The sequence below is a fragment of the Melospiza melodia genome, chromosome 22, assembly GCF_035770615.1.
Source record: "Melospiza melodia melodia isolate bMelMel2 chromosome 22, bMelMel2.pri, whole genome shotgun sequence".
NCBI classification, from domain to species: domain Eukaryota; kingdom Metazoa; phylum Chordata; class Aves; order Passeriformes; family Passerellidae; genus Melospiza; species Melospiza melodia.
In genome coordinates, this window is record NC_086215.1 from 6,276,205 (window position 1) to 6,284,333 (window position 8,129).

Below are 8,129 nucleotides of genomic sequence, written 5' to 3' on the forward strand. Positions count from 1 at the left end.
TCAGACTCCCCACTGGCTGTCACACCCAAGATGCAAGTCCAGAGGAAGACCAGCTTTTTAAATCCTGATTATTCACTTGCCAAGATTTTCCTGGTTCCTAACACAGGCCCTGAATTTCTGACATGGAAGTGCTTTCTCTTGGCTGTGGAGGATATTCTGGGGCCTCTTACAAGTCGCATCCAAAATAGCAGAGCTGCCTGTGGGGCTGTTTGCTATTCAAATCACATTTGCAGAAGGCCCAGACAGCAGTAGGGGGAAAGATGGGAATGAATAGAGAGGATGGGAAAGGAGGGAAAATAGAAGCAATAGAAACATTAATGTGTTTTCAGCTGGTGGGACTTTTTGGGTTTTTTTTTGGTAGATGTTCTGTTCTCTCTCACCTTGATGCCTCATTTCACCTGCTCGCTGCCACAGGCGATTGGGCAGCATGGTTGTGCTCCACGGGAAACAATGAACAAGAAATTACAATAACAAAGTGCGTCAGCAGCTCCCCAGCTCTGATCAGCTGTGGGATCTTTGGCAGCTGGGAGCTCCCATTTACACAGGGGGAAGGAGCTGCTGTACAAAACGCTCCTCTTGCTGCCCTTGGCCAGGGAAAGAGTTGGAAACCAGTGGCAGCCAGGCTTGTTCACCTTGGGAAGTGCCATGCCTGGATCAGTTTCTGAGGCTGCCTGTGTCCCCTGGCTGAGCAGGAAGCTGGAGGATTGCTCAGAGTGTGTGCTGCTCAAGGGTTGGCTGCTTGAGGGCCCACAATGTAATTGGGAAATCAGTATTTATCCGCTCGTAGAGATTGTGTTCTTTTTTGAAGGAGCTGTGCCCCCTTTAAATAGCCCTTAGTTCATTAGGGTTTGTGGGGTTTCCTTGGAGAAGAATTAAGAGTGAACTTAGATTCGTGTCACAAGCCACCAGCTATCACCCAGCTCAGCTGGCTTTTCACCTCTACTGAAAAATCATCCCACTCTATTGCCACAGAGATGGGTTCTCTCAATAACAGATGCTCGTAAGTAGCTCGCTTGGGTTTCAGGGTGGCAAATTTAAACTCATTTTGCTTGGTTTTTCTTGTCATCTAGACAATGATGCAATGAACAAGAAATTACAATAACAAAGGGCGTCAGCAGCTCCCCAGCTCTGATCAGCTATGGAATCTCTCCGCAGCTCTGATCTGCTGTAGGATCTTTGGCAGCTCCCATTTACACAGGGGGAAGGAGCTGCTGTAAAAAACGCTCCTCTTGCTGCCCTTGGCCAGGGAAAGAGTTGGAAACCAGTGGCAGCCAGGCTTGTTCACCTTGGGATGTGCCCTGCTTGGTTCAGTTTTTGAGGCTGCCTGTGTTCCCTGGCTGAGCAGGAAGCTGGAGGATTGTTCGGAGTGTGTGCTGCTCTGCATGGGTTTGAGCAATCAGGGAATTGCAGCATCTGGAGCACGTGTGGTGAGCCTGGAGCTCATTCACCAGAGTCCTGATGCCCCCATCCCTGTGTCACTGTGGAGTAAAAGCCACCAGCCTTGTGCAGGCAGAGCTCCAACTTCAGCAAAGCACCAGGAGAGCCAGTGCTGAACGAGGATGGAGCACTGTGAGCCCAGGGAGTGACCAGGTCCTGTTTACACCCTCCACACCTGGCACCTTCGTCTGGAGGGGTTTTCTGCTCTGGGAAAGGGCAGGTGAATAATCTGGGATCTATCCCAGCCTTCATTTTCTTCCTTGGCCTTATAGTGATAAATATGATAAATATCAGCCATCCTAAGCTTCAAAAGTGATGGAGCAAAGGTGCCTCCCTGCATGGGAAGCCAGACTCTGTTCCACGATTTCCTCCTTCCCTCCCCTCACAGTGCTGTAAACTGAGGCACATCCCTTCCACCTCTGCCTTCATTTCCTGCCACAGCCCTTCCTCCGTCTAGTCACTAGTGGCAAGGGACAGGTCACTTTGGAGGCCATGGCTTTCTGGTGAGGGTAAAGCCAAGATTACCAGATCAGGCTGATTCTGAGATATCTGACTAGCTTCTTTTCCACTGCCTAGAAATCCTTGGTTTTTCCTAGAGTGGGTTGACTTCCAGACAGCAAACACATCATGATCCCAAGAGATAGCCTGGGTGCTGTTGGCCAACAGAGCATCCCTGGCTGCTGTTCAGATGGAGCCACACATGTTCAGATACGGATCTTCTCCTGGTCCCAATTCCCTCCCTGGATCTGCAGCTAGGAGGCCATGCTAGCTTGTAATTTGCCTGTCTCAGGAAGAAAAATGGGAATAAAATCCAAGAGGGGTCAATGCAAGCACAGGGTCAATGTTCCTGTAAGTTCATACCACCTCCCAGAGGAGTTTGGAGCCTGCCCACTCCCATGGCACCAAGGGGAATTGGAACCTGGCGCTCATTTCTGATGGTACAAATGACAGCAGAACCACCTCTAATAATCACCTCATTTGAAGCTCTTTTTAGGGATGGATTGGAAGAAAGATCCCTGTAATGAACAGGAAGCTGCGTCCCACTGGGGCACAGTGACATGGTGTCATGCAGAGGACACGCTTCAGACACGTTGGTTTTGATCTCTGTAGGAAGTTTGTAAAATCAAACCCACAGGAGCCATGATTCATCTGCAAAGGTAAAATGAACGCCTCTGTCACCGAACAGAGAATGTGAGCTAGCTCCCATTGGGAGTATTTCTGTTGCTTTTGATGGGGTTCAGAGCCAGTTTCATTTAACCTTGTATTAATTTAGAAATGGGGCTCTTTGGTCCCAGTTCTGATGCTCTTCCTCAGACAAGTCTCCCATTCAGGTTATTGTGTCTTTTTGTCATTCCAAAGGCAATGGACAAACAGGTACAAGAGGAGAAAAAATATCTTGGCACCTTGATCTGGAGGGAGAAAAGGTTCTGGATTTATCTCTTTTCTTGGCATCAAAACCTGGTCCAGGGCTCACTTGGGTCAACAGAAAATTTCCTGTTTATTCCAGTGGGCTCTGAGTGAAGCTCTGAGGATGAATTTAATCATATTTGACATTAGCTGTCTAAAACCTGGTCAGCTCAAAGCCAGGCTGAGCAGCTGGACTCCTGTAAAAGCAGCTGCAAGGATAGGCACTTCTGGGACAATCCTTCTGATCCATCTTAAACACCACCATCGAGTGGGATGAAACACAGCCCTCTCCACTTGCTACAGACAGAGTGGAACTGTCTCAGAATAAGTCCCTAACTTTTATAAGGATTAAATCTGATGAGATCAATACCGCCTAAATTGTTCCACGTGGCCCTTGACAGCGCAGCAGAAAGCCCCGTCGACATCCAAAGAGATCTTTGACAGGAGAAGAACTAATAAATGCAGAATTCGATCCTTTATTATTTCTTTTTTTTTTTTCTTTAGAAAGAGCGTTGCTATTCCTGCAGCTCCAACCAGAGCCTGGGTTTAATAAGACATGCTAATGTGTGTGGCTTCTGGGAGCTCTGCACTGAACCCATGTTGATAACAGGCTTAGCCTCAGAATTGATAAATCACAAGGGGGAGAAGAGATATGAAAATTCTTTTCAGCCCTTGCAAATGAAAAGAAGATGTGATTGCAGAATATGTTTGGGATGTATGAGTGAGGTTCCTATAATCAATCATCCTAAATAAACCATTTTACTTAGCATCTGTTTGAAGGCAGACAATCAGGCTAGGAATAGGTTTTCTCCATGTAAAAATGCTTACAGAGTCTTATATCTGAATTTCTCTATCTTTCTCTTTATATGAACCTTCATTTTATAGCATGTGAGTCTCTGGCAGTTTTCAGAGAGCTTTTAGGCATTATATCCAAACCAGAAAGCAATGCTTCTTGCATTTTACCCATGGTGCAAGCAGGCTTGTTCAGAAGCAAACAAGACACGTTTGGCAGAACAATACAAATAAAACCCAGCACTCTCCCAGCCCAGCTGGCATCAGTCACAGGAGCAGCTTTCCTGTTCTGGCTCCCTGGATGGCTTTTCTTATCCTCACAAACTGCAATGAGTGTCCCACTTTAAGATGTTTTTTGAAAGGAAATTCCTCAGTTTGGTAAATTTTTACTGCTGTAGAGGGATTATTGGTGTTTTATTTTGAGTTAATATCAGGAAATTATTGGTCAAGTAAAACAACTCCAAAACCCAACCAAATCCAATAACATTTATTCCATAGTCCCAGTGTCACAGGGTAGGAACAGGCTGCTGGAGTTTGCTCTGTCCCTTTCCTTCAGGACAAGTCACTATTGTGTTGCTCCTGATGTTGGACAAACCCACTCACAGCTGTCCTACAAGGCACACCCCAAACTCCCCCCCAGACAGCTCATTCCAGCCTCCCTGTCCTTCCTATGAGAAATAAAGAAATTCCCTTATGGGGATGTTGGGGATTTAGGCAGACCAAAAGACTTTTCCCCCACTATCCATTGGTCCAACTGTGATTTCAGCTTATTTCAGCTTCCAATTGGATACCCAGGTATAAATGATATACAAATGATCAGAATCAGGACCAGGATGCCTGGGATTGGGAAGAGCTGCCTTCATCTTTTATGGAGATCTGAGTCTGATACATTTCTCCCTCATCCCTCTGCCCAACTGATTCTTCCTTTCTTCTTTTTTCCCCTTTTTTCTCTTCTTTCTCATTACTGGTGCAAGCAATTACTTCTAATATAAGGAATATATAGGTGTACATTTCTGATAATTCCTGCCATGCACAGCAATACCCTAAAGCCTCACCATTATTTAGTTCCAGGGAGTCTTTGTTCACCTACAGGAATTTGCCTGTAAAGCCCTCACAGTCATTTTGTAGAGTAACTGTGTTTTTCCTCATCATTTTTCTGGCAAATTTCATCCTTTATTTGTTTTTCCATCCTGGGCAGGCTCTGTCAGAGCCTGGGTAGCTCAGAGCCTGCAAAAGGCTGGTGTAGGGTCACCCTGAGCACTTTGCACTCTCTGCCAGAAGCTCCCCACCATGTGAGGCACTTGATGCCATGATGATTTTTTACCTTTTCTTTTTATGCTTCTGATGCATTCTCAGTACCCTTAGCATGCATCCTTATTCCTTAAGTCTGATGTCTTAACACAGTCCTGGTATTCTATTAAACCAGAAGACCAGACGTCCTAAAGACCTCAGATTTGGAAGCTGCAAAGCCCTACCCTACCTTGAGAAAGTGAGGCCCTCTATAAAACACATCCTGTAAACTAAGAATAAACCCATCTAGGGGGAATACTTTGGGATAGGGGCATGGCAGAAGCTCTCTGGCTACAGAGAGCAGGCACAGATTTCCCCAGGGTTTTCCTGGGAAGCTGTGAGAAAGAATTAAAATAATTCTTATCTTCAGCTGCTGCACCTGTTGTGGTGCACATGTGGAATGTGTTATGGAGATTGTTTGCCAAAGTCTGGTTTCTTAATCAGACACAGGTGATGCTGTTTTGATGGATTGACCAATTAGGTCAAAGCTGTATGGGACTGTCTGGAAGGGTTAGGGGATTCTTATTAAGACAGTATAATATACTGTAGTGGAATAAAGCAATGGTTCAGCCTTCTGCAATCATGGAGTCAGTGCTAATTATTACCCAGCTGGGGGCCTGGTACCACACAGGGGATGTCATGCTGCTCAATTCAAGCTTCTCATTGGGACATCTTTGTTAGATATGCTAATTTGCAAGGTCTATAAAATTGTGTACACAATCTATCATGTGTGCATTTTGGTGTGGTCCACCTTGACTAATTGTTGCACCATAAAAATCCTAATTAAATACTGAGGTAAAAACACTTTATGCCTTGTGTCTGGCTCTTAATTTTAAGACCAAGAGAAAGGCATTGTCACTGTTTAGTAAGAAATGACATAGACTCAAATCAAGGCTGATTGGCATAGAGAGCCATTTACTTCAGACTGCTCTTTTACACACTGTTCCCATCCAGGTGGGCTTGATTGGTCATTTAGTTAATACATTTCACCTGAATGGATAATTAACAAGATGCCCTTTTATAAACAATCTTTGAGAATAACAAGAAAACAGATATTAGGAACAACAACACCTGCAGGTTGTTTTTCAATAATAAGCTATCATTGTTTATCTCCAGCTCCCTAAAGTCTCCCAGGCCAATTCTGGGAAAACTTATCTAGTTTTGTCACTCTCTTACCAGGCTGTCACATCCACAAGGCATCACACTGCCATGATGTGATTTCAGTTGTGCTGCTGCTCCCCCAAAATTTTGGAGCCGTGTTTGTGCCCATCTCGTTTTTGCTCAAGTTCATCCTCTGGCCTGGCTGCAACCTCACACCCAATAACCCGACAGTTCACAGCCCCCTCAGGCTGGTTTATTTGCTGTGTTTGCTCACATCCTGCACAATCCCCGCACAGCAGGAGTGTGAAGACATCCTTTTGTTGACAGACACCCAGCTCAGCTCAGAGCCATCCCACCAGTGGCAAGGAGCAGCCAGGAGCTGCCAGGGAGCTCCACAAGATGCTGCTGCTGAGTCCAAGCTTCTCCCACAGGCAGCTTTGAAGGTGACTTTCTGCTCCTCTTGTTCCATTCAATATCTCCCCTTTCCCCATCCCTGTGATGGTGTTGTGGCCACATTGAGATGCCCCTGCCCTCGCCCCTGCCCTGCTCACAGCCAGCACATCCCCAACAGCCGCTTTGCAAGTACAAGCATTTGACATTTTCTCTTTGCAAAGCATGTGTAAAACCAGCCCTGTGAATTACACAAAACAGGCCAGAATTTGATCACAAAACCTGATTAAAGGAGCTGCATGAAAGAGCAGCATATATTGTATGCAAACAGGAAAAGCAGCTTCCCATTCAGCCTTCATGCTCAAGAGAGATTATTGTCTGACATCTCTACAGTCTCCTCCTCTCTTTTGTGCAATGAAAAGGCCAATATAAACACATCCTGGAAATATTTATAATTTTTCAAGAGAATCAAAGTTTTTCTTAGGCTTCAACTCCAACCAGAACTGCCTCCGAATTGGTAGTGAACAGAAGTGTATCATCAATGAAACAGAAAAGAGGTAAATTTAAAACTTTTATGATTTGCATTTATACAAAAGCACATGGAACTGAGTGCTACAGATGTGAGTGAGTAAGATCCAGATAAGAAACGGAGATTTGTGAGAACAGAAACTCTTCAGCAGCCAACCCTCCCCACAATGTTCAAAGAGATTCATTCAAGGACACAAAGCATCTCCTCGCTATGAGGGAGCTGTGAGCCTCCCTCCCCTGTGGTGCCTTGTTCCAGAATCACCACTGGGGCTTTGCAGCCCTGATCCTGCTGATGAAATCCTTCCCTGGGACCAGGAGCTGCTGCTGTGGGTCCAGGGATCTCGGGTTTTTGGTTGATATTTGCTGCCCCGAGATGTGCAGGGTGTCTCTGCTTCGGCCCGCGCGACTGAAGAACGAGTCTGGGCTCTTCACTTTTCAGTCTTGAAGTTGTTTATTAATTCTTATCTATAAAATTTTCTTTCTGCCCAGCAGGGCAGCCACAGGCACTCTGTGTTGTCCTTTTATACTGCAAACTACCTATAACATATTTACACTGAATTCCCAATACCTATCACCTATGTTAGACAGTGAGCTTCTACTCTAAACCAATCCCAAAGTGCCAACATCACTGCAGAAAATGGAGAACAAGAAGAAGAAGGAGAAAGGCTGGACATGCCCTGATTCCTCCATCTTGTCCCCATAACCTCAATGCCAAAAATCCTAAAATCTACATTTTCACCCTGTGATAATTTTATCATTACACCATTCAAACCTGTGTGGCTTTCAGGTCCTCATACAAAGCTGGTAACTTGCTCCAGGGGTCACAATCAAATCCCCAGGTGCTCTGGGCTGTGTGCCAGGGTCTCTGAGCCCCCCAGCGGGGTCCTGGGCAACTCTGGGCACCCAGAGGGATGCACTGAGTTCTGACACAGGGAGAGGACACTGCAGTGGCACCAGCAGGGCTCTCCTTTGCCACACATGCTCCCTGTGCCTCTCTCCAGCCCCAACAGCTCAGAATGCAGAATCACCCCAGCACAAATCCCACTGTGCAAGCTCCAGAGCGGATGGATGCTCCGACGCAGAACTCAGATTTCTTTGTTGGCAGCTCCCGGCATCTTTCTTTTTTCCTGTAGAGCGAAGCTGACACTTTCCCTGGGTGGGATCATGGAAATCCACCCCTCTGC